This window comes from Haliaeetus albicilla, chromosome 7 (assembly GCF_947461875.1).
Source record: "Haliaeetus albicilla chromosome 7, bHalAlb1.1, whole genome shotgun sequence".
Taxonomy (NCBI): Eukaryota; Metazoa; Chordata; class Aves; order Accipitriformes; family Accipitridae; genus Haliaeetus; species Haliaeetus albicilla.
Genome location: NC_091489.1, coordinates 11,141,750 through 11,165,916, shown reverse-complemented (window position 1 = coordinate 11,165,916; position 24,167 = coordinate 11,141,750). Strand labels below are relative to the sequence as shown.

Below are 24,167 nucleotides of genomic sequence, written 5' to 3'. Positions count from 1 at the left end.
CTATCAATTAGATCAGATTCAAGGGAATATTGTGTGCATAAAATACACTGGAACCTTGCATCTTAAGTTTCAGCAATTTTTTATAGCTTCATTATAAAACCCCAGAAAATTGCACTGTATTAATAGAAATGCTGACATCCCTTTAGCTGCAGTGACATTAATTGAAGCTACCATAATTTATCATCATTTTGAAGAATATAACCTCTAAAAGTACATTAAATAAGAGTGCATTAATGAACAATTACACTAATCAATTTACCCTCCCAACATAACTCTCTTAACTGCAGCAGAGGATTGGAAAAAAGAAAACCATCAACAACAGCAATGCCTGTGCAAGGCAGGAACCTTTGGCCAACACCACGAGGCAATTCTCTGCAAGGGCAGGTGTGAGATGTTAGTCAAAGTCACTCCTGACATACCTTGTTTTCTGTTTATTTATTTGGTCTTTCTATTTATTTCTTTTACTCATGGCTATTTTTTCAGTGCTGTTCCATTCTCATTTGAATAGCCTACGCTATATATCAGCATAGGTTTGTTTAGTGGCTAGACACATCAATACCTAATGGTTGTACAATTATAGAGTAAGTACACTTTTTCAGCAAGTTTATCAGTTAGGGATTAGAACAGGAAACAGGATTCCTGTGTTAACACAACATAGAAACTTGGGTAACTTGCTTAATTTTAGTAACTCGGTTCACTCTTTGCAGTAGGGAAAAAAATAATATCTTCCATCATAGGGGCATTATTTATTGCGTGAAATAATATGATAGTTGGACAAAGACAATTTGGAAACACTTTAAAAATGAAAGCACTCACCACTCTGCAAAAATAGTTACCAGTGGAAAGGGTGTTTCTTTGTAGGTCTTTTTATTTTAAGGGTAGGCAGTGGGAGAAGATGCAGTTTATTCTTACCAAATTAAAAAGCAGCTCCTTAGTAGTCTGTGAATGCTCCCAATACGTAATGAATACAAACCAAAAGAGAAATGAAACAAAACAATTTTTCACAAAACGATCACATTTTTTTACGTATATTTGCCTCACTTTAGATTAAACGATGAGGTACATTTCCTGTTAAATGATTAACATGGATGCTTTGTACTTGACCTCTTAAGAAGTTCCCTAATTAGAAGTAGAATTTAAGGTTTTATGTACAAGATTGCATAAGTGTTAATAAAATCCCCCTCTGCTAGAAAACACCATTCATTAATGTCTTTACTGGGATAATGGCACCCCCTGGGACCCCAAAACCACCATGTGCTATGGATGGCATATCCCATTTTCCCACCTACTAAACACTTTCCATCCAACTAAACTCCCCCATAGGCTAGACTTGGCAGCCCGTGGCTTTTACCTCCCTGAATCACACGAGGACACGGGTGGTTACCAAGACCAAGGCAAGAGCCAGGCTTGAAATGCTTTGGCATCAATCCCTCCAGCTGCAAGACAGCTGCAGTCCAGAAGGTGCGTAGCAGCGCTCTCACCACCCTGAGCAAACCCTCGCACCTTTGGCTTCCCAACCCCAGGTGGACAGCCTGTGGCCAGGAGAAGGCTTGACCAGGTTTTGCCATACCTGCCACTGTGAGCCTGCCCTCAGACCCTCTGGGAAGCCCCACTCTTAACTAACTCCATAGGGGCTTTCAAGACCACCGTTAGCCTCCTATGTCCAAAACATGCAGAGTTTTGTAATGTGCTGAAAGCCTAAATAACTTTTAATTACTACCTACCACTAAGTGGGTTTTTCTTTTCTTTGAAATGACAAGGATTTTGGCTTTTAACTAAAATAAAGTCACCGTGATAACATTGGATATGAACATTACAGATGTGTATACAAATCTTTAATTCTGAACAAATGAATAGTCCTTTTTAGTCAACAGAATAAACCACACAAGTAAAGTTTTATACCCACCGAAGCCTTTAGTTATAAGTTTGTTTTGCAGTGCCTGGTTTTCTGTGGCTACACCTGTAAAACAGAAGGAGACGCTCTGCAAGCTGTGGCATCTGACAAAGCCCATTTGTAGATCTCCGCCCTGCCTAGGTAATCTCACTCTGCACCACTTCACATCTTCACCCTCATTTTACAAAAATTCAACCTGAATGAGGTCAGTTATCACAAGATACAGTCAAAGCTATTTCAGCTGATCGTTTAAATCATCTTGACTGAAGCTTCTCATCCCCATCCCAGTCCCTCCTGGAGCAGGCACCAGTGGGGCTGCCCCCAGCGAGGCGCAGGGCAGAGATCTGCCGCTTCACCCAGCCGCCCTGCTCCCCGTGCTGCTGATGTGCTGGGATGCCTCTTGCAAAATTTCCCCTGCCTAAGCAGGAAATTTTGGCTGCTCTGTAAGGGCAGCCCTCCGTCTGCTTTGCACAGCTGGGCCCACGATTGAGGTTTGAACCTAGTGAGCCCTGTGGGTTTCCCAGAGGGATGAGGACCCTAATTTTGTTTTTTTTTAGTCACTTGGGGGTGTTTGAAAGGATAAGATTTCCAGAAGCAATGGGGAGCCACGACACCCAGCATGCCTGGCAGCACTGACAGGGGTGAGCTTCACACCTCAGACAGGCAGGATGGCGAATGGTGCCCTTGCTCGTCCCACTGAATTACGTGCCCAGTTCAAGGAAAAGCGTTAGGCTGAAAGTACACAGTTCTTCACGGAACGAGAAATTTTCTAAGAGATGTTTGCTGGTGCCTTAAATTATTTTGCAGCCAGTTAAATAACTGCTGTGCTAGAAGCTCTGCAGGCAGTAATTATTGCTCCATTTTCTTCTATTAGGCAGTCCTGAGCTGAGCCATGAAAATTGCTTTGAAATCACAGCAGACAAAGAGGAAACTTTTGGACATCATTTATTTTGGGATGTTCCAAACCAAAGCTATCTTCCAAACCAAAAAAGAAGTCCAGCCCTGCCAAGTCCTTAATCACTGAAATGAAGAAAGAGACCACAAAACTGAATGAAAAGATGATTGAAACAATTTTCCTACTCTGAAAAAGCCTTTTTTGGACTTACCGTCAGAAGAAAATGAGGGAGCAACAAAAACCCTTAATACATCACTGATGTATCTAACTGGAGGTGACTCCCAGAGGCCAAGCATTTGAAAAGGGAGCAACGCTGGAGTTTGTCCTTGCTGGGAAAGAACTCGTACGTGGACTTTGCATTTCAGAAAATAAAGCCTTACTAGCATTTCCAGAGAAATTTCCAACCATGTGACAGCAAGAATCTTCTTAAGAGTATCCACTACACTATGCCATTATAACATAATTGTAACATAATATCCGAGCACTTATGCTTCAAGCACTTACAGGCTCATCTTAAAAACATTTACCAGGTACAGGACCGGGTACTTGTGTCTGGCCCAGGACAAAAGGTACGTTTTAAAACTCTCTGAATGTGATCTGAAAAATGCTGTAATTACTGTTAAAAGGACCAATATATATTTAAACTACAAACATATCCAAGCTCTGGCAAATTCAGTGTTTAAATCTAGTCTGAAATATGATGCCGTGAACACAAAAAAAAAGACAACATTCGTTATGAAACATAAAATCATCTGTGCTTGCCCTGAAGTAGCAATCACCAGCTAGCAACATTCTGTCAGCATCAGACCAGAAACAGTCCTGCCAAGGGATGTGAAGAAGGGGAGTGCAGTAGAAAACTGGTTTCAGCGAGTATACGACATGCTAGGGATGCAAATGCTCACAGCAAAGTTTTCCTGAAGTCACTAAACACAAAAGCACAGTTCCCAGCAAAGACTCCTGCAGGCTTCTGCCCCCCCCCGCCCTTCATCACTGTGTTTGTTTAAAGTGTTTGTGTGTGTTAAACTCCCTGAGACACTTCCTTGGACTCTGGGTGGGGTTCAACGAGCACACAGACATCCCATTTGAGCCAGGGACCCTGCAATGCCAGGCACCCCTATGTCCTATACCTCTGTGTGTTTCTGCCCTCTCAATGGAGCCAATCCTGCCTCTCTGGCAGTGCCAAGCTGCTGGCACTGGCCAGGAGAGATGCTTTTATTCCTGTTCAATCTATCACGTTCTTTAACTTTTTCTTAAACCATCTTTAAATTCTTTCTTTTGTATTTTGAAGTGTGTCCTCCCTGTCATATGCATGGTACTGAAGCCCACACGCTACTATTCAGTGGCATTTCTTTCCTCGGGAACTGGGAGAGTTTACTTTTCCACAGAAAGAGCTTTGCTATTTTGAGTGTGGAATGAGGTGCATGACTGCTCCTGGAGGTCCCACTCCAAAAAAGAGAGTAAAACAAAACCTTGGATGTCTCCCAGTGCAGTGCTGAGCCCAAAGGGGTCGTCTTTGTCAAAAAGGATCAGCGAAGCCTCAATTAGGCATTCTTAATACAACAGAGAGAACTATTAAAATATTCTAGGTAAGAGTATTACAGCAGGCTCTGAGATGTATGTTATGAGAGGTCGACAGCCCACCGTGCTGACAAATATCGAGGTAGATGTCCTGCAAGAGAGACTGCCTCCAGGAGCGTTTGTGGCAAGGTCTGCAGGGAGCAGGAACAGCTTTGAGATGACCAGCTGGTACAGCCAGAAAACCAGGCAAGCTCTGGGCACACAGGCAGCTCTTCATGTCCTAACATTTTGCTGTTTCCCTGTGCTCCACTACCTACCTCCATTTGTTATTTCTTAAAAGCTTTGGGTTGTTTCAGTCCTGTGTTTCAGCAGTGCCCAGACCTCAGCTGCCAAAGAATGTAACTCCTCCACCCTACGGTTACACCAAGAGTCATGAATAATAACAATGAGAATGCATGTGTCTCTGTTACAACTGCAGGTCAGCGGAGGCTTTTTGTCCTATTTCTTCCTTTATACCTCCTTGGACATAAATTGTAACTACAGCAGGTCAAAAACACAAATGAAACATTTAAAGATCACGATTCTTAACTTAGATGCCATCAAAATAATCTGCCTACCTTGAACAATAGATGATTCATTTGCGAAAACTGATGATTTATTTATAAAGATGCAAAGTGCAAAGCTGCACCCAGATCTCGGAGCGAGAGAGTGACACAAGCAGTGTGTTATGAAACCCTCCACTGACACCAGCAGAAGATAAAGTATGCAGCAGAGGGAGAAACACAACAGGCAGAACATCCCAGCCTCAGAACACAGTGGGTAAAGGTTTCTTAGGACTCTTCTATTTCTGCCAGAAATAAACCACTTGAATAGCTTTTTCTAAAATAGCTGTTGGCCTCATTTGTAACGTTATCAAATGCCACAAATCTTCCAAAGGGCCTTCCTCTGTTTCCCCACTCCACATCTTTTTCCCATGAAAGCCTAAGCCTGGGTTTGTTTTTTGGAATAGCAACCAATAAACAGAGGCATGGTAACACTAGCAACAGGAAAAAAATGTTACCAAATTCGAATATGAAAAATGAAGGAAAACAAAACCTTTTCAACAGTGCTTGAGGAAGCCCACGAGTCCTACAGCTGATCCAGAAACCCTGCTAATCCAAGGACTGCTTTTCAGCTTTAGGATACACTTTCAAATTCAGCCAAAGCTGTCACTAATAAGTAATGTAATACTAGTTTTAGGGTGCTCTCCCCTATATACATTCAAGATTACACCATTCCAGCATGAAATTTATAACTAAAGAACACAACTTTACTTGTAGAGTTGTTCTGTGGGTGGTGAAGTGACTCAGATGCACTCTGCATCCTCCTTATGGGGCCTCCTCTCCAAACGCTAACCGTGCTCACTTGGTTTCAGTGCTGAGCTCTGATTTTTCCAAGCTTCACTTGGTACAACGAGAAGGGAACAACCAAGGAAAGCACTGAGGACCCCTGATTCACCACCCCCACACCTGACAGCAGCAGAAGCATCTCTGCATCCCTCACAGACAACAGGCACAGTGGGATGGCACCAGCCCATGCTCTGGTCTTACTAGGTTTGACCCCAGCCCATCACTACAGTCTTTACGGGAGTTAAGCCTCTACTTTTTCTTCCTTAGCAGGAATTTTCCATCAACTGTTTCAGCTGGAAACCATCCACCTTCCTGTACCAGGAGAAGCAGAAAGTGGTTAGGGAGAGCAAGCCCCAAACACTGCACAAGGCACGACGTTTGCCAGATGCCCTAGTAACTTTGCCAGTCTCCCTCAGCTGCTGTGTATAGGGTCTCTGAGCCCCCCGCAGAGCCAGCCACCCACTCTCCCATCAGAGAGCCAAATCAGCTGCAGAAGTTGTTCCGGTCAGCATCCATAGTTCTGCTGCCTAAGAAGTTTCCAGCCCTTGCAAACTGGCACAAAGAGGCTTTTCACAGAGGTCCAGATTGCCTCCAGAGCCTGTCCCTTCTTTATTTACAGGAAGGCTCTTAGGTTTAGTCGGGGGAGGTCTGCAGATTGCCAGGGGGCTCTAGGGGAAGAAATTTGTCAAAGAACTTATGTTGCAATGCATCCTCAAAAGGGTCTGCTTTCTGATTCATGTAATCTTCCCTGGAAATTAACTTCACAGCACCAGCTCCTTTGACTGCGCATGACGTATCTTCACATGATACTTGCCTTTTACGGCCTTTGTGATCCACTTTGTTCCTGAACAGCTTGATTACTTTGGATTTGTAAAGCCAAAGCCAAGACAACTTGCAGGGCCAAGCGGGTACCTAACCAGGCAGTTCTGTGGTAGGGCTGAGCCAGAGGGTAGCTGCCAGCTGAACAGACACTTCCCTTGCTCACTTGCGTGTTCCTACTGGGGCTGCTTCTCTAACACTGCTGTTCAGCTGACTCCAAAGCAAACTGCTTCAGCACTGAGAGGAGCTGTGGGAGAGTGATGCCAAGGGCAAAAAAACCAAAAGCATTGCCCCTCTTGGCCACTAGTATACCTACTCAAGCATAAAACTGCATCATGGAAGAAGCGTGATGGAACGAGAGCCCAAAGCAGACGGCTGAATGGATCCAGGCAACAAAACCACTGGTGGTGACCTCAAAGTGCTCTTGGCTTTGCATATTGTTTTCAGACACAGGAAAAGGATTTAGTAACTCACACATCCAGTCCTATTTAGCCACCCAAGAAGAGGTGACATATGGGGCTGATGACACACCTATAGGCACCGGAGGTATCTCAGGTGGCACCACAGGGCTACATTTAGGCAGCAGAATCCCACCCAAAGCTCCAAAAACCAACCTAGAGCTGTCAAACGGCTAGGTTGCCCAGGACAGAGCAAAGTTTCCTTGCAAACAGGGGAAGGGCCACTGCCTCCATCCATCTGGTTGCTGCTGTATGCAAGGGGAGAGAAACAGCAATATTATCAGCTGTTAACAAGCTCATATTTTTCTTACCTATCATGCACTGGTTTCTCTCTAATTCTACAGAGAAGGCAGATGCCTCTTATTTCTTTGAACTGGAACAGGCCTTCCCTCTCTCCCTCTGCTTATGTATGTGTAGGCAATGGGGCCAATACACACAGTAGTATTATCTGACCCCGCTTTTACAGATTTTCCGTAGGAATATAAATGCAGTCAGACTCCCCTAGAGGTGGAGATATCAAATGAATAAGATAGCACTGAATCCATGTCACACACCTCCATTAACCACATCTGGCACATAAGGACAGCACCATATTTAAACAAAACCAGTAATGGAGTATTTGGGGCACGGAGCATATGGAGGTATTCATAATAGCAATGTCGGTGGGATGGCCTAATGATAGAAAAGGAGCAAGATTTGAAGAAACGTGAAATAATAGATTTTATTGGACCAACTGATACACTGAGGAAAGGTAGACAAGTTTTCAGGCAGAAGAAAAATCAGGAAGCAGTTGCTTTCATGACAAAGCGGCATCTGGTACAAAACGCTAGCAGCAGCAGTATGGAAATGAGGGGGAAAAGCATTACAGAAGAAATTATCCAAAGATTCTCATCAAATAAAAAAATCCTGCATTATCATGATGGGATAACTTGGGATACTTCCCGAATTTTGTGATCCGTGCACACACGTGATGAGACTGATACTTTTTAAAAACGGTCCTGCTATCATGCTAGGATGAACTGCTAGGATGGTTTCTAGTTTAAAATTACAGTGCAGCTAGAAAGAACTGCAGCACTAAGAAGATTTCATTTTAGTGAAATTGCCATTAATGTTTCACCTAATGTAAGCCAATTTTCTCCTTCACTTAGGAAAATGTGTCCTTTCACACTCTGTATTTTATTTGATTGCACTAACAGAATTCTATACCACCCGTTCAGAGCAAATCAGCAATGCATTTCTTTTGTACAACAACAGACTGAACACCTGTCTTTTTTATGATTATATGATTGTATTTTTGTAAAGAGTAAAATAAAGTTAAATACTAACTTGGTTGGAAGAAACACCTTTAAATCAGAGGGACAGTAACATACAGTTCCATTGCTTATCTCGTTTGTGGATTAGAAGTCACTCTCATGCTGAGGTTACTTTGGGTGGGACAGCATTACAAATGTTTGAGCCATGAGAACAGCATTCTTCATATACCTGTTTGCAGCTAACACGGTGGGATTCCCAGAGGAAACTATCAAGTAGCGTTACCGTATGTTAAAATAACTTGAATTTAAAGCCCCCAAAACTATAATCATTGATAGGACTCTGCCTGAAGAACTTAAGTGCTCAGGAAGCAATTGTTTCAATGACAAAATCTTCACAGCAGCAGGCATCAAATGGTCATATAATCAGTACTAAAAATAAATGCAAAAGGCTTTATAACAAGTAGAAAACAAAAATAAAGGTATGCTAACAAATGCAAACTACCATGCAAGGTAATTATACAAATTACGTTCCGACTATCCTTTCCACAGAGATACCAGGGTTTTACCATATTCCTCCCTACTTATCTTTAGAGATTGGACATGCATGGAATGCAAAATGTTTTTATCTAGAAGTACCAAATCCCTTAAAATACCAGACCTTTGATCTCTCTGACCTGAAGTGACAATAACAGAACTTAAGAGACAACAGCTAAATTAGCCATTAGTCATGGCACACTTGCAGTAAGAAATGTATAAATGTATTGCAGTTCTGAATGACTCAAAAAACTATGCAAGTGCGAGGCTTGGTTTGAGAGTGGAATCATACAGAATCAAGTTTTTTAAAGATGGCAAATTAAATTCCTACTGAAAAAAACATGCAAGAAAGTTGTGTTTTATAGTACCTATATTAGTCACTAATTATGAAGTTGAACAAAGTGCTGTGCATCTGTATTTAAAACGTCACTTACAGATATTATTTAGTCTAATCCTTGAGATTATCTTGAGAAAATTTCCCTGCAAGTACAGTATTTGGCTAAGTTGGAGAGTATATGCAAAACCAGCACTTGATCTTGACAGCTTTGGCACATGCGCCTAGGCATTGTCCGTGACAATTAGGCATATGAGAACTGGATACACGTAGGCGTCACACGCTGCAACACCACCCTTCCTGCACGCACTTGCTTCTGTGATTCCCGGTGCCACCTGCCTCAGACTGCAAGGAAGCCAAACCTCCTCCATCGCGCTCTACTTGGCAAGATATTTCAGGATCATGGCAACGGCTGTGATAAAGAAACAGGAGGCACAGGGCATTGGAAAGGGTAGGATCAAATGAACCACAACGCCCTTGATCTAAAGGCAGAGTTGGGGGGGGGTCAGGTAGTCGGCAATCTTTAAGCTGCTGGTCATCTACCAGAAGCTACCAACACTCAGTGAGATGATTTTCAGTATGATAAAAGAGGAGGGCTACATGCCAGGAACAGACATTCCTTTGGGAAAACAGCAGATTTGAAAACCTGGGAAAGCTATATTTAAGTGCAAACTGATAGGGCTCGGAGCCTGGGTGAACAAGAGACAACATCCACGAGTCACAAGAGAAAATAGAAAACCTCCCATAAATAGTTCCACTTTTAGTTGAGTCTGACTGGTTTGTTGCAGCCCTCAGGCTGCTCTCTGGCTCTGCAGAAGGCGGGACATGCCTGAAGCTCTGCAGGATTCCCAGACTTTGTGCCAATAGCCTTCATACACAGGCAGCCTTCAGACCCCCTGACGGGTGGCCGCGCAACCCTCAATCACAGGCGATGTTGCCAGCACCACCTTCCCACACTCTGCTCCTTTCTCCTGTGAAGTAACTAAACATAAACTCTTCAGTAAGGCTGGAAGCTTGACAGTGCTTTCTGCTCATGACCAGACCCCATCTGCCCACCTCCCCCCAGCTTTCTGGGGCTGTCCAAGACTAACCATGAAACTGCTGGACTGTCAAAAGCTCCTTTAAACTCCCCTGCCATCACCTGCTTCTTGCACCCGAGGACATCCACTAGCCAGCAGCTGGGTGGCCTCCAGGCAAAAAAGAAAGGGCAGATCAACACGACAAAAATTAATGCAAGCCATGCCAATGAAAGCACCATTTAAATGGGTGTATTCTCCCACTGACTTTGGTGAGAGCATAATCATACAAAAAATGAGGAACTGATATAAAGCACACTAGGGTTTTAATCATACCTCTCCCACTAGCCTGCCTGGAAAGCTCTCCCCAGACATAGTGTTTGTTTCCTGATGCAAATCTCTGATAGAAATACACTTCTGCCACCTAACAGAGAAACAGGGGCATGATGCAGTAATGGAACCACAGCGAGTGTAACTCCTAAAGCATGCAGTCACATCCCCCAGCCTGCCCGCCCCTGCTCAGCTCCGCTCTTTGCTCAGCTCTGCCCCCCTTCTCACAATAGCAATTGGTTGTACCTGTGGAGGTAGCATGGGTGACTGTAAGCCACTTCATTCCTTTCAAAAGTTGTCTCTGCACCTATAGACTAAATCTGGGGTTTAGTACAAGGTATCAGAAAGGATAAATCAGTCCTCTGAAAGGCAAAGAAATCAATCCTCTGAAAGGCAAAGAAAGCAACAGGGCAGAGAGAAGGATCCCCTCTCAGAAGTGGTGCAGGACATGGATTTGTTTGCCACTCAGAGCCCAACGTTTCCCACCCCCGGCCAGCCTGCACCGATCATCATTTACCCCCGGGAGGGCAGTGCTGGGCCCTGCCCTTGCCAGGGGCCAAGTGTCCCTTGCCCACCCACCCGCTGCCTCCCCGGCAGGCTGGGCTCTGCTGCAGCAGGAGACTTCCACGAGGCTTTCAAAGAGCACTCGGTATTTCAGGGCTTCTGCCCCTGCGTAGCATGAGACCACCTCACCACCACCAGCCCATTTCCCCCCAGCCACTGTTTTTCTTCCCTGCCCCGTGCTCAGGGAACCGAACTCCCCGCTGCACTTTCTAGGTGCACGCAGCATGGCACAGAAGAGGCGAATGGGAACGCTGCGATGCCACTTTGAAGGACCCAGTCCAGGTTCAGCGGCTTGCATAGGCACCCCCCAGATCCTGTAGCCCGGTGGGGCCACCACGGGCCCCACCGCCCCAGGAAGGAGCCCTGGTTTCTCGGCACCAGGCTCTGGCAGCAGTGCTGTTTCACTGCCCCCACACAGCTGTCACCCAAAAAAAAACCCCAAAACCCAACCTTCCCCTGGGGCAACGCAGTGCTGTCCTCGCCAGCCCTGACTGGGAGGCTAGGTACAGACCAGTCGCCTTTCCAGGCTCATTCTGACTTGCAATAGCCACTCATAAAACGACACTGCTGCTTTGCAACACCCACGAGAAGGAACCAAGGTGGAATACTATTGCACTCCTAAAGGAGTTTATCATAAAATAAGTCATCAAATGAAATCTATAGTCCACCTGAATAACTGAGGAATGCAAGTTTCTGTCATGGCTAAATTTAAGGTCAGTCATCTCACTAAATAGCATCTGTTTAGGTAGTATGGTTACGCTTGATGAGAAGCGCTCCTTTTAAAAAGTGTTTCTGTTACTGGTAAAATTCATCTTTGGATGGTTCTCTTTCAAATCCATTTAAAGGTATCTGTCCTGGAAATAAACAAGGTATTACCCAAATATTTGTACTAGAATTTGTTATCCCTGAATCTTTTTTCAAATAAAGGCTCAAATATAGAATATGCAGCAGTCACCTGAAAAATTACACTTTTTTTCTAAAACGCAGAAAAAAGGATCCAAGTGTTTTTCCAAGAGAAATCATCCAGTTCAGCCTTGTTAATGCAAACAGGGCCTTCATTTTCCAAACAGTCAAGAGATAATAGTTGTATTTAATTTGTCCCTTACATAAAGTTATGGCCAGGCTAGTTTTTGCAGCTCTAATATTCCCCAAAGAACACTCCGTAATTTAAATGATTTGGTGGCATGGAGAAGGGCTTTCCAAAGAGTTTACAACTTATGTCTCTTCTTCATCAAAGGCTAACTGCTTATGCATAATTTCATTTTATCCATACAGATTTATGTCCCTTCCCATCACATAATATTAAGATGCTTCTTACAACATTCCTGTGAGGTATGAAAAATACTGTAGTCCTGCCCTTGCACTAGAAACCCCACAGTATCCTGTACTCTTTACGGGCCTTAACGGAATTTTTGCCTGTATTTTGAATTTCATTTTGTGCTGGTTTGAAGATCAACAGAAGGAGGTGATGCTTCAGCACAGTAATTTTAAGTGTATAACTACTGTGCAGGTGCTACAACTTTAGTATTACAAGCAGGCTTCTGTGCCTGTCCAAAACTTCAGTGACAAACAATCTGCTTACACAGTGGCAGCAACAGGATCAGGATCCATGAATGTATGTTCATAAACATTGGCTGCAGCAGCAGAGCTAATTGGGTATATCCTCAGAAGTGCATCCCTTATGGATACCTTGCTAAGGGAAGTCAGCTACCTTGTTAAGAATTAAGTTATATTGTTTTGCATTGATTTTCACATAGATGAAATAGAAGTCTTCAAATTACTTTCTCTGACTACTTTTTTTTTAGCTGAACACATATAATGAGCTAAAAAATAAGATTAAAAAAACAGTCTTTTTTTTAACTCACTTTTTACAATTGCCAAAATAATGGCCTATGGACCAGAGCAGGTCACTGTAAGCGTTAATACAGAGGTGGTCAGGGATGGTGATTCAGAAAGATGGTACCTGATGTACTGGTTAACAGATAAATAACAGTTGGCAACTTCTCAGTCAGCTCTAATATCTCCCTCCAGAGATACCATCTCTGAGGTTTTGCCTGTGAAGGAAGCGGAACTGCTTTAATTATGCCAGAATATATTTACTACCTATAACAGTCATGCCAAGACTGTTAATGACAAACAGTACATGAAACGAAACAATGCACAATGCAAAGTACACACATCCCAGTTTGACAGTTAAGATTACCTTGGTATCATAATTTTTGTTAAAAAAAAAAAAAAATCAACAACGTCCTGAGATAGTTAACATTACAATCTAGGCCCGTTCCTGGCTATGGAGACAAGTCTGTTAAGGACTTGCAGGTGAATATGAGGCATTGTCTGTAACTCAGGCTGTGGGTACCATCATGCACCTTAAGATCTCCTGACACCTTCTCTGCAGAGCCCAACCTAAAACAGGAGCACTCTGAAACTCTACTTAGACCCCTATGTGAGACAACTTACCAAGAAAAGCAACAGAAACAGGCATAGGAAAAGCATCTCTAACCACAACTTTTCTTTTCAGAGCATTTTAATGATGGTTCCGAGATGCCCAATCCCACCCCACTCTTATCTCATATTTCCTAACACTCTCAAATTTGTTAAGACTTCAGCTGGATACAGTCACCCTACCTTCTTTGTCATACAGGTCCTTTTCCTTGTGATGGCTGAGCTCTCTCCCTAACAATTTCATACAGAGCAGAAATCTCATCTCATCCATGATGTCTCCCTGTACTGCGTATTGGGAGGCATTAACTGCTTTCTCCTCTTAAAGAAATTTGACTCAGGCATTTATACTATACAATTCTTATCTTACCCGATAATTCTTTTTTTGTAGAAAAGTATTTTGCTCAGGGGGCTGGGCAGGCAAAGATATCACCAAAATTGGATCCAGTTGCTTTCAGTATTTCTTCTTTACTGATGTGTCAAGTAACTTTTGGGGCAGGTCACCCAAATGAATGCAGTACAACAGGTTGGGCATGTCTCAGTCTGTTTTCAATCACAGAACACTATAGGATTTGTTAACTAGCATAGATATAACCCGCACTGTCATAGTGCTATCAAAATACAGAGTGTGGAAAACATGGCTATAAAGCTAGCTGTATAAAAATTAAAACTACATTTAGCCAAGAAATCACCTATTCTCACAGCAAAGAAAAGCATAGCATCCTGCAAAACAATAAAAAATAATACAAAATATTATGGTAAAAGATAGAAGTCCTACTAATTAAATAAATCAATTATTAGAATAATTATATTATTATTATATTATCTGAATATAGTAACAAAAGGATTTGGAAAGCATTACATAAATGGGATTTCTGAACTATGCTGACCCTTTCCAGTTCCTCATTCAGAGGCTGCCTCTGGATCTAGGGTGAGGAATAATTAGCCACAGCCAGTAAGCAAAGATTGTTCAGGAAGGAGACTACTAACACCTATGTAAACACAGGAATAATAATTTTTACCTGTAGTTATTGGGCTGCCAGACAATAGCACTGGATGAAGGTGAGTGCTATCAGTTGCATTACCTTCCCTCAACTCGATAGACAGATGTCATTTGTTAACGTTATAGCTCCCAGACCATTTTAAGGAAAAACTCAGATCAAATTACACTAGTCTAACCTGCAGATCATGAACTTTAATCGTGATACTGGAATAGTCTTCCAATGAGTAATGCTTTAGCAGGACTCTGGCTTTCAGTAAGCTAAGGCCAGACACAGGTGTTCATTTCTTACAGGAAAATAACTGTACATGTTTATAAACAAAATATTGCACTCCCTTGGTCTTTATTTGGGCAAAAGCGTTCGAAGAATTGCTTTCAGTATCTAAAATGAAGCACCTGATTAGATCTTTGCAGAGGTTTTGTTCTTCTCTCAACAGAGCTCTCAGTAAAATGTGCATGGCAGCAAACCCATGTATCCAATGGGTGTCCTCCTAAGCATTGTGGCATTTGTAGTTACTTCATCTTATCTTGGGATATTTAGGAACAAAACTCTAAGCACAGAGAAACACACAATCATTTAAGACTTACAAGCAGACAGATCTGTAAGTCTGAGATAAGCTTAAACATAAGAAAATGCCTTAAACACAAGAAAACACTTACTTTTAAGACATTAGAAAAAAATTTATTTACTGTAAGGGTGGTCAAACACTGGCATGGGTTGAGCAGAGAGGCTGTGGAGTCTTCATCCTTGGAGATATTCAAAACCCAACTGTTCAAGCTGACCCTCCTCTGAGCTGGGACGTGGACTAGACAATCTCCAGAGGGGCCTTCCAGCCTCTGCCACTCTGTGATGAACAAAAGCAGTTAGTAGATCTGTACTGTCTGTGTTAGGGAGCCCAAACCACATAAGAAATTGTCTCCAATTCCTCGTTTCTTCACAGAAAAATTCTTAAAATGAGATAATCTCAGCGATTAATTTTAGATCCAAGTAACATGAAATTAATTGGTTGGTTTGTAAGATATTACTTGACAATCAAAGACTGAGGGATGCAAGAGGGAAGCAGTGGGAACGTGCAGAACAGCCAGGGCAGGGGAAAGACAGCTGCTGCTGAAAGAGGCAGAGACACTAACTGCTAGACCAGCTGGATCTGTTTCTTGGTATGCACGTAAAAAGCAAAAGGTGGGAGTGTGACAGAAAATACCAACAGAGATGTAAGACAGGACAAGTGAAACTAAAATACATATGCACGTCAATCATTAAACACGGATTAGCCGCGAAACAGAACTCATTACTGCAGTCCATACTTCCCACCGGTGACTCCACTCTCATATGAAAAAGTTTGCAACACATAATGAAATAGCAAGAGACAAGTGTCACAAATCCACCAAGTCACACAGCCAGGGAGTGATCTCTTGCCAAGAATTACATAAACCACTTCAACAAACACTTAAAAATGAGGCAGATGAGGTCTGAAGGAAAGATCCTGTAGCACTTCCAGCCCAGGAAGAAGGTCACCGTTGGGCAGATGGTGAAGGAGAAGCAGCAATCAAGGAAAATGAAGGAATCTGGAAAGTGCATGCTTCTAAAATCATTAGAAGAAGGAAGGCATTTTTGTAATTGCACATTTAAGAAGTCATCTCCAGAAGAGTGTGCACATTTTCTATCATCTTCAGACAAAAGCTCTTCCCTGGCAGGAAGAAAGAATCAATTCATTCAGATAAGTTTAATGCAACAAAAAAATCCCAGAAAAATGCATGTTAGTGTGCTTTAAGCCCATGCCCTAAGATCCCAGAGATCTCAGCTGCAACGCTCTGCCTTATGCTCCCTTCATTTTAGGGCATTCAGGGCCCCTCATTTCAAGGTGCTCTGGTGAACCTTGCTGCTGTAGTGTCAATTATGACTTGTCTGCTCTGTCCTTCTTCCAGAGGCTACTGCCACCATAGCAAAGCCAGCACAAGGGAAAATGTTCCTGGACTGGAGGTCATCTAGTGCACAGACCAGTCTTTTAACACTTTCAGAAATACCCTTTGGTAATAACCCTGTGCTGACGTAAAGTGTTACCACCTGCATATATTCCTCCTGATGAGAAGAACTGGCAAAAGGGAACACAGGCCCACACCCCTTTGCTCCAGTGCAAAGCTACTGCCCATTGCTCTGCCAGTGAGGGTGGCTTTAAGCCAAAATGCCAGACACCAGCTGGAGCACCTGAAGGGTGGGCACCTGGTCTCTTCTGATGGCTATGTTAGGCCATCCTAACTCTAGGAGAGCAACACTCAGGGTAACACTGGGCGGGATGACGCTTTAAGTGACCATGGCAAGACTTGCAGGGCTCATCTGTTAGTCATAAGAGTAAACCTACCTCCATCAGCACTTTCGGTAAATTGCAGGACTTTGCACTGCAGTAAGTGATATGCAGACCCTTGTTCCGTTCTATCAACGCTGTGGTCAGGGTGGCCAAGCTCCCCATACTACCACAGTCTGATTCCCTAGGGGCTGCTGCTTGGATTGAACTAACCTAGCAGAAAATACCTTCTTTTTCCCCATCAAAACCAAGAAAAATAGTTAAGCAATAAAATGTTGCAAGGATCTGTTTGGGAGTGTATGTTGTAATGCTCTGGAGAAGGAGGCGAATTAGCTAACCTTGCTAATGACACTTGGTTGCTGTGGCTATCAAGCCCAACAGAAATGATTGTAAGAATCTGCAGGTAAGATCAGATGCAATCAGCAGATGAACAGCCCAGCAGCTGTTGAAAATGAACCTGTATAAAGACAGACCTGTATAAACACTGACACAACTGTCTACACTATATAGTGGTAATCTTTGAACAAGCATCCTGAGAATGACAAGAATCCAGAAAATAGAGTCTACCCCTCTTTTTTTTACCGCACAGGCCCCAAAATGAGAACAATTCAAGAATTACCAAGTACTTCACATGTAGTTACTCCTGCTAACCTAAGGTCTTACTTTCCAGGCTTTAAATTAGTCTGCAGTAAGAATCAGACAGATTATTGATCGTCTTACATACAGCATCATCAAAGAACTTCACAGCCTTTTTACACCTTTTTCCTCAATACGAGATACTGGTCACTGGGAATGATAGAAAAATGGTTTAACTGACCTAACAAATGATATGTTTCCATCACACACTAAAATGTAACTGAAAAAAAAAAAAAGCTGCTGAAAGTTTTTAAAAAGGATTAAACTATACTTAAGTATCACCTAAATAATATTTCACCAATAGGTTGCCTTCTTACTGATTTGATCCCCTTCTGTTTATGAAGCGAGGGACAATTTTTAGTTAAACTATGGCTTGCTGTTTTCCTGTAAGACTTGCACCTTTTTCAGCACACATCATGTGGTGCTTGCTGGCTAACCAGTTGTTCAATACTTTGCAAGGTCTGCAGAGCTCAAAGTATGACTCTATACCTTATTTATTTCATGTTATTTTCCAAATTCGTTGATATTCTACTCATGGGCTTGTCTAACATGACCAGATTACCCAAGTGTCTATCTGAATTCTTCACAAACAAGATTTACTTCATAGCAGCCCATTTTGCAGATGGTGTATTTCTATTAACCCCTATTTTACACAAAGGGAAATTGAGGTATGGAAAGATTAGTGTCAAATATCTCCAATAACTTTGACTGCTCAGAGACCTAGGATATATTTTTCAGAGACTGCTTAAAATACAGGTGATACATTGATTTCACCTGTGTTTGCAAAAGCTCTGCATTTCTGCAAATCAGACTGAGGTTCTCAAGATGCATACCACAAAATAAAGAACATGAAAACAAGTGATTGCTTATGAAAAATCTATTAAAACTGACTGGTTCCTCATCAGACAGGAAATATGCAGTGGCAAAAGAAACACCCCTAGTTCATTAGGGTAGCATTCAACTGTCTGCATACGAAGCTCTTTTTTTATTCCAGTTTCTAGCATTAGTCACTATACTTTTTCCAACTTCTTCAACGAATGAGGCAAGGATCCTACAGATAATGACCTTTTTAGAAAAACAACTCATCCACAGAATGGAGTCCAATGGGAAGCAATATTATTTCAACTAAGGGCCAGAGTATAAGTGCATGTAAGAACGTCAAATTGCAAAGGCAACCACCAATAATTCATGAGGGTTTAACAAGGAAGCTAACAAAAACAAAGAAAAATACCTGCTTGATAAAATAAAAATCTTAAATCAAAATAATGGTCAGCTCCAGAGCTGAAATACATTATACCACCCTGTCACTTCACCTAAAATAGAAACCAATAACCCCAGAAGATTATCCTTTTCTTTATGGAGAAGTGTAGGAAGGGGTTGGGACGTACTTCTGGCCCGTAGATTTTATGGAGATTTCTTGAGACCAGGTAAGGTTCAAAAATCTTCTGTTCCATTCCAGATCTGCATGTGCTCTAACAAGCCATTATAAAAAGCAGGGAACACAGTTTCACCAAAGGACTAAGGGAAGTTCTCTCCAAAAGAAATATCTTAAGTAAAGTGCTGTGCCTGTAACAGAAGTATTTCTAACCAAGAACTCCAGCTTTCTCTTTGCTTTATCATAAAAAATGCTTTTTTTTTTGGTCAGTGATTACTGTTCTTGTGAAAACTGTGATTGTTTTTACTCTTTTTTCTTTCTCACAATGCTGAATAGCTGCCACTAATTCATCCTGTAACTGGCATAGCTGGGACCAACCTTTCATCAAGATCAACACTGCATCCACAAAATCTACATGAGCGTTTATTGTATGTACAAACATGCTCGTAAATAAGTACATAAGTAGAATTACACAATTTGTATGCAAAGGTGTGGGTTTCCAAGGGCAGCATTTTTCCATTACAACAAGTAAAATGTACCTTCAAACATGCACCCATTTTTACTAATTTGTACCTTAATGAAGAATAGGAATGAATATTTACTTAATAAACCATTTGAACCTGGCAGTATTGCTTTTTAATGAACAGTTCTAGAGTGTGGTATGTTTTGCATTTACAATTCCACTGTGGGAACGGGCAAAAAAGACAATATATGTACTTGCATTTCCTAGAAACTCACCACCAGACCACACTTCTCTCCATAACTCCCTCTTGACTATCATATTTCTATGTTTATACTATGTCCACATTTGTGATGCTAGATCATCTTACATAGCATGTAATAAAATATCCTGTCTGAAATATTTCACCTTCTATTTCATATTATATTGAAGGCCCAAGAGTTGTTCTCTCTCTTGAGAATTTATCCTTTATTTAGTCTGTATCATCACATGATAAATTTGGACTGAAAGCTGAGCATAATTTTCAGCACAAATTATCGGGAACAAGGTGGCTGAGAACAACTATATCTACCTGTATTAGAAATCAACCAGGATGCTCTGGCAAACACTAATATTTTAAAATGTGTCAGTCTGCCCTTGGTTCATACTTCCTGCACTTTCAGTATACTAGAACACAATGATATACTACCCTGTCAAAAAAAAAAAAAAAAAAAAAATCAACCCCAAACAACAAAACCATGCTATAGCAAATTAAACATTGCAACATGTATAACTGCTCCATCTGCCCTGCTAAATAAAAGCAAGCCAGGAGGTTAGTCTGAAAATCCTGCTCACTCATTCTGCTTAAGTTTCAGCTGAACCCATGGCACAGTTTAGGGTACAGACAGCACTAGGGACCATTCCCCCAGAAGCAGGGTTTGCCTTCCCTCCACCCTTCGGCGTCAGCCAAAAACACCTCAGCAGCCTCGACACTCGCAGACATCCTTTACACCCTCATCCCGTAACCTAGCAAATGCGGTACTTACCCTCACATTCACATTGTAAAAGCACTGTGACAGGTTGTCATACAGCCGTCAAAGTATTCAAAGTGCTCGGAACTGAAAAAAAAAAAAATCCACACAAAAAAAACTTAAATTATGCTTTAGACCAACAAAGTCTCACTTGGGGCTGACAAAGCTGGAGGGCTAACCTCCACCCAGCGTGCCACAGGCCCCAGCATGACGGCCCTACCTGCCTCCTACCAAACGGATGGCTACGCCTTCAGCACACTACTTGCAGTGTGATTTTTAGGTACTGTCAGACCAGCTGCAGTTCCCTTGTCAGGCACTTCTGTGGAGAACTGGCCTGAACTACAGAAATGAAAAATGACAGGCGGCATCTTGTCCTGCTGAGGGGATCCGTGGCACCCACCACTGTGGGGCATGGGCCTTTGCCAGGCTGCGTTTCTGTCGTGGTTTAACCCCAGCCAGCAACTAAGCACCACGCAGCCCCTCACTCACTCCTCCCCTCAGCTGCACAGGGGAGAGAAAATATAACAAAAGGCTCGTGGGTCGAGATAAGGACAGGAGGAGATCACTCAACCAATTACCATCACTGGCAAAACAGACTTAACTTGGGGAAAATCAGCTTAATTTATTGCCAATCAAATCAGAGTAATGAGAAATAAACCCAAACCATAAAACACCTTCCCCCCACCCCTCCCTTCTTCCCAGGCATGGGGAATGGGGTTTTCGGTCAGTTCATCACCCCTTGTCTCTGCCGCTCCTTCCTCCTCAGGGGGAGGAGGACTCCTCATTCATCCCCTGCTCCACCGTGGGGTCCCTCCCATGGGAGATGGTCCCTCCCACAGGAGACAGTCCTCCACCAACTTCTCCAATGTGAGTCTTTCCCACAGGCTGCAGTTCTTCATGAATTGCTCCAGCGTGGGTCCCTTCCACAGGCTGCAGTCCTTCAGGAGCACACTGCTCCAGCGTGGGTCCCCCATGGGGTCACGAGTCCTGCCAGAAAACCTGCTCCAGTGTGGGATCCTCTCTCCGCGGGGCCACAGGTCCTGCCAGGAGCCTGCTCCAGCACGGGCTTCCCACGGGGTCACAGCCTCCTTCGGGCACCCACCTGCTCTGGCGTGGGGTCCTCCCCGGGCTGCAGGTGGAGATCTGCTCCACCGTGGACCTCCCTGGGCTGCAGGGGGACAGCCTGCCTCACCATGGTCTTCCCCACGGGCTGCAGGGGAATCTCTGCTCCGGCGCCTGGAGCATCTCCTCCCCCTCCTTCTCCACCAACCTGGGTGTCTGCAGGGCTGTTTCTCCCAAATATTCTCAATCCTTTCTCCCTGCTGCAATTGCTGTTGTATTGCTTTTTTCCCCTTCTTAAATCTGTTCTCCCAGAGGCGCTACCACTGTCGCTGATGGGCTCAGCCTTGGCCAGCGGTGGGTCTGTCTTGGAGCCGGCTGCCATCGGCTCTGTCGGACGCGGGGGAAGCTTCCAGCAGCTTCTCACCGAAGCCACCCCTGTAGCCCCCCGCTACCAAACCCTTGCCATGCGGAGCCGGTACGTTTCCTTTTGGCTCTGGCCAAGCGCCCGGCAGTCTTCGCCGTGCAGCAGGGCCAGGAGGGCCCCGCGCCCCGGGGGTTCCGCCTGCCAGCCCCTGCCCTCCGCCCCCCCACCGGTGACAACGCGGGCTGCCGCGGCTGCGACACCCGCCCCGCTGACAGGAGGCCCAGGCTCGAGCGGCTTGCGAAGGACACGGAAAAAAAAAAAATTAAAAAAACATAAAAAAAGCCCTCCAAAGTTAAGTTGTGAAACCAACTTCAGCACAAAGTTACGGTGCCCGAAGCAGCGCCCGGCGGCCCGGGTCGGCCAGGCCCGCTTCAGCCTGAGCCGCCGAGCGCCGGCAGAGCCGCGCCGCTGCCCCGCAGGCGGGTGCCGGCCGCCGGCCGCTCCAGCGCCGCTCCCCGTCCCTCGCCGCGGCCCGGCGGCTCCCGGCTCCCCGCGGCCGCGCCTCCGCCCGGGCACCGCGCTCTCGTAACGGGGCTCCGCAAAAAAAAGGTCACTACCAGGAGTGGGGTTCGAACCCACGCGGACATACGTCCATTGGATCTTAAGTCCAACGCCTTAACCACTCGGCCATCCTGGTGCAGATACAGGCACCGCTCCCAGCCGCTCCTACATCCAAGGCCGCGCTCCCGCCCGCCCCCCGCCCGCCCGCGACCCTCGGCCCGCCGCGGGGCGCCCCCTCCCCCGCCGCGCCGCGCCCTCCCGCCTTGATTTCCAGCGCGGGAGGGCGCAGAGCGCACGGGCGGCCTCTCCCGGCGGCAGCGGGAGACGAGCGGGCGGGCGGGCGGGCAGGGCCCGGCGCGCAGCCTTGCCCCGGAGCGCGGCCCCCGCGCCCCTCGCCCTCCCCGCGCCGGGCCGCGGCCCGCCCCCGCCGCTCTCCCTCTGGCGGGCGCCAGGGCCGGAGCGGAAGGGAGAGGAGGGCGGGCGGGCGGGGGAGGTGCGCGGGGCCGGCGCGGGCCCGCCCCTGAGGGGAGAGGCGGGGGGGGGCGCTGGGCCAGGCCGCCTGGGGGCCGGCGGCGGTGAGGTGCCGGTGTAGGGGCCGGGGGGCGGCGGTGCCGGCGTGGTTCGGCGGGGGAGCGGGGGAGCTGTGGAGAAGTTGTGCCCGTAAGGCTCGGACCGCCGAAAAGTGAAACAACTCCGCTGTTTTCTCCACCCCCGCCGGCGATGCCGCCTGGTGAAATACCGACTGACAGGTGCTCTTGCGAAAACCGGTGTTACCTACCGACGCTTTACTTATTCCTGCCCAGGTGTTTCCCGGAATAGATCTTCCATAGGAGGAGAACCAAACCCAGCAAAGTCCAAAGCTATCAATTACGCTTAATTAGGAGGAAAATACCGCAGAGGAACGGTTTCTTGCAGATCGCGACTGCACGCCAGGTATAGGGAAGCGCCTGTCGCGATATCCGCGGTTAGTGCCTGAACTGGGACCTCCCCCCCTTCTTCCCCGCATCAGAGGGGCAGTGGGAAAGTACCCCATCGCCGGCCTTCCCCCCCCACCACCACCCCATAGACACCGGCTCCCACTCCCGCCGCCTCTGCTGTCCGTTTTCCAGAGGAGAAGATGGACATCCTGCATCCCACCAAACATTGAGCCTGCCCCCGAGGGGCAAGAAACAAATATTCGGTACGGCACAGGCTGGGGACGCTGGACCGAGTCAGCCTCCAGCAAACGAGGAGGCAGGCAGAGGCCATCTGCTTCCCCATAAGCAGCAGAGGACCACATCCCCTGCTGGGTTGTTAGACACCCTGGTTGTAGGTGGCCATCTGTAAGGGCGTCTGGGCCTCCAATTGGCAGGCTGCAGTTGGTGCCTAACCTCTGCAGCCGTTAGCGCTCAGAGACCCCCCAGGACGCTCAGTATGCTTGTGAAGGAAAATGCTTCTCACATACAATAAAAGTCAATTGTTAACTTTTCACAAATGTGAAGAACAGATGTGAAACTCACACTCTCTTTTTCCTTAGTTTTATTCATGCGCTGGAACCCGTTAATGAAAGAACAGCTCTTTGGCTGGAACTTACCATGCTGTATCATTTGCTTGAAACGGGCATCGTATGGTAGCTAGCGTTGCTCTATGTTCAGTAGGGCTGTGCCTTTCAGCAAAGGTATTGAGTAGAAAAAAATCAGGTAGGTTATCTCATTCTTTATTCACATCTAACATTATTTCTGAGAAACATTGCAAAATGTTACTTTTTCCTGTTAAAACTTTGTGCCCTAATAGTGTACGCACTGTAAGGTAAGGTATGACGGTGGAGCTGTCATGCTGGCTGTTACTGGCTTTAGCTCAACTATTACAAAGACACTATATAACATGCTAGAAATATGGAAGAAGATAGATCTGGTACTGCCTTCTCACATATTAGAGATACAAATACCATGGCTCCATGTGAAAATCACAC

At 45.0% G+C, this 24,167-nt stretch overlaps 1 protein-coding gene, 1 long non-coding RNA gene and 1 other non-coding gene across 4 annotated transcripts in view; 1 reads left to right on the top strand and 2 right to left on the bottom strand.

Annotated features, from left to right (window-relative positions):
- The window catches only part of MRPL18 (mitochondrial ribosomal protein L18), a 643,474-nt gene that overhangs the window by 241,221 nt on the left and 378,086 nt on the right, over positions 1-24,167 (top strand). The window lies entirely within an intron of this gene.
- LOC138686059 (uncharacterized) lies at positions 14,277-22,614 on the bottom strand. Of its 2 annotated transcripts, XR_011325375.1 has the most exons (4): positions 22,273-22,614; positions 20,245-20,316; positions 15,136-15,290; positions 14,277-14,996 (listed from the first exon to the last, which is right to left on the bottom strand). It is a non-coding gene; the product is annotated as an uncharacterized lncRNA (long non-coding RNA). The 2 variants fall into 2 exon arrangements; XR_011325374.1 differs by having other exon boundaries at positions 14,277-15,290.
- TRNAL-UAA (transfer RNA leucine (anticodon UAA)) lies at positions 22,270-22,352 on the bottom strand. The gene has a single exon. It is a non-coding gene; the product is annotated as a tRNA-Leu (tRNA).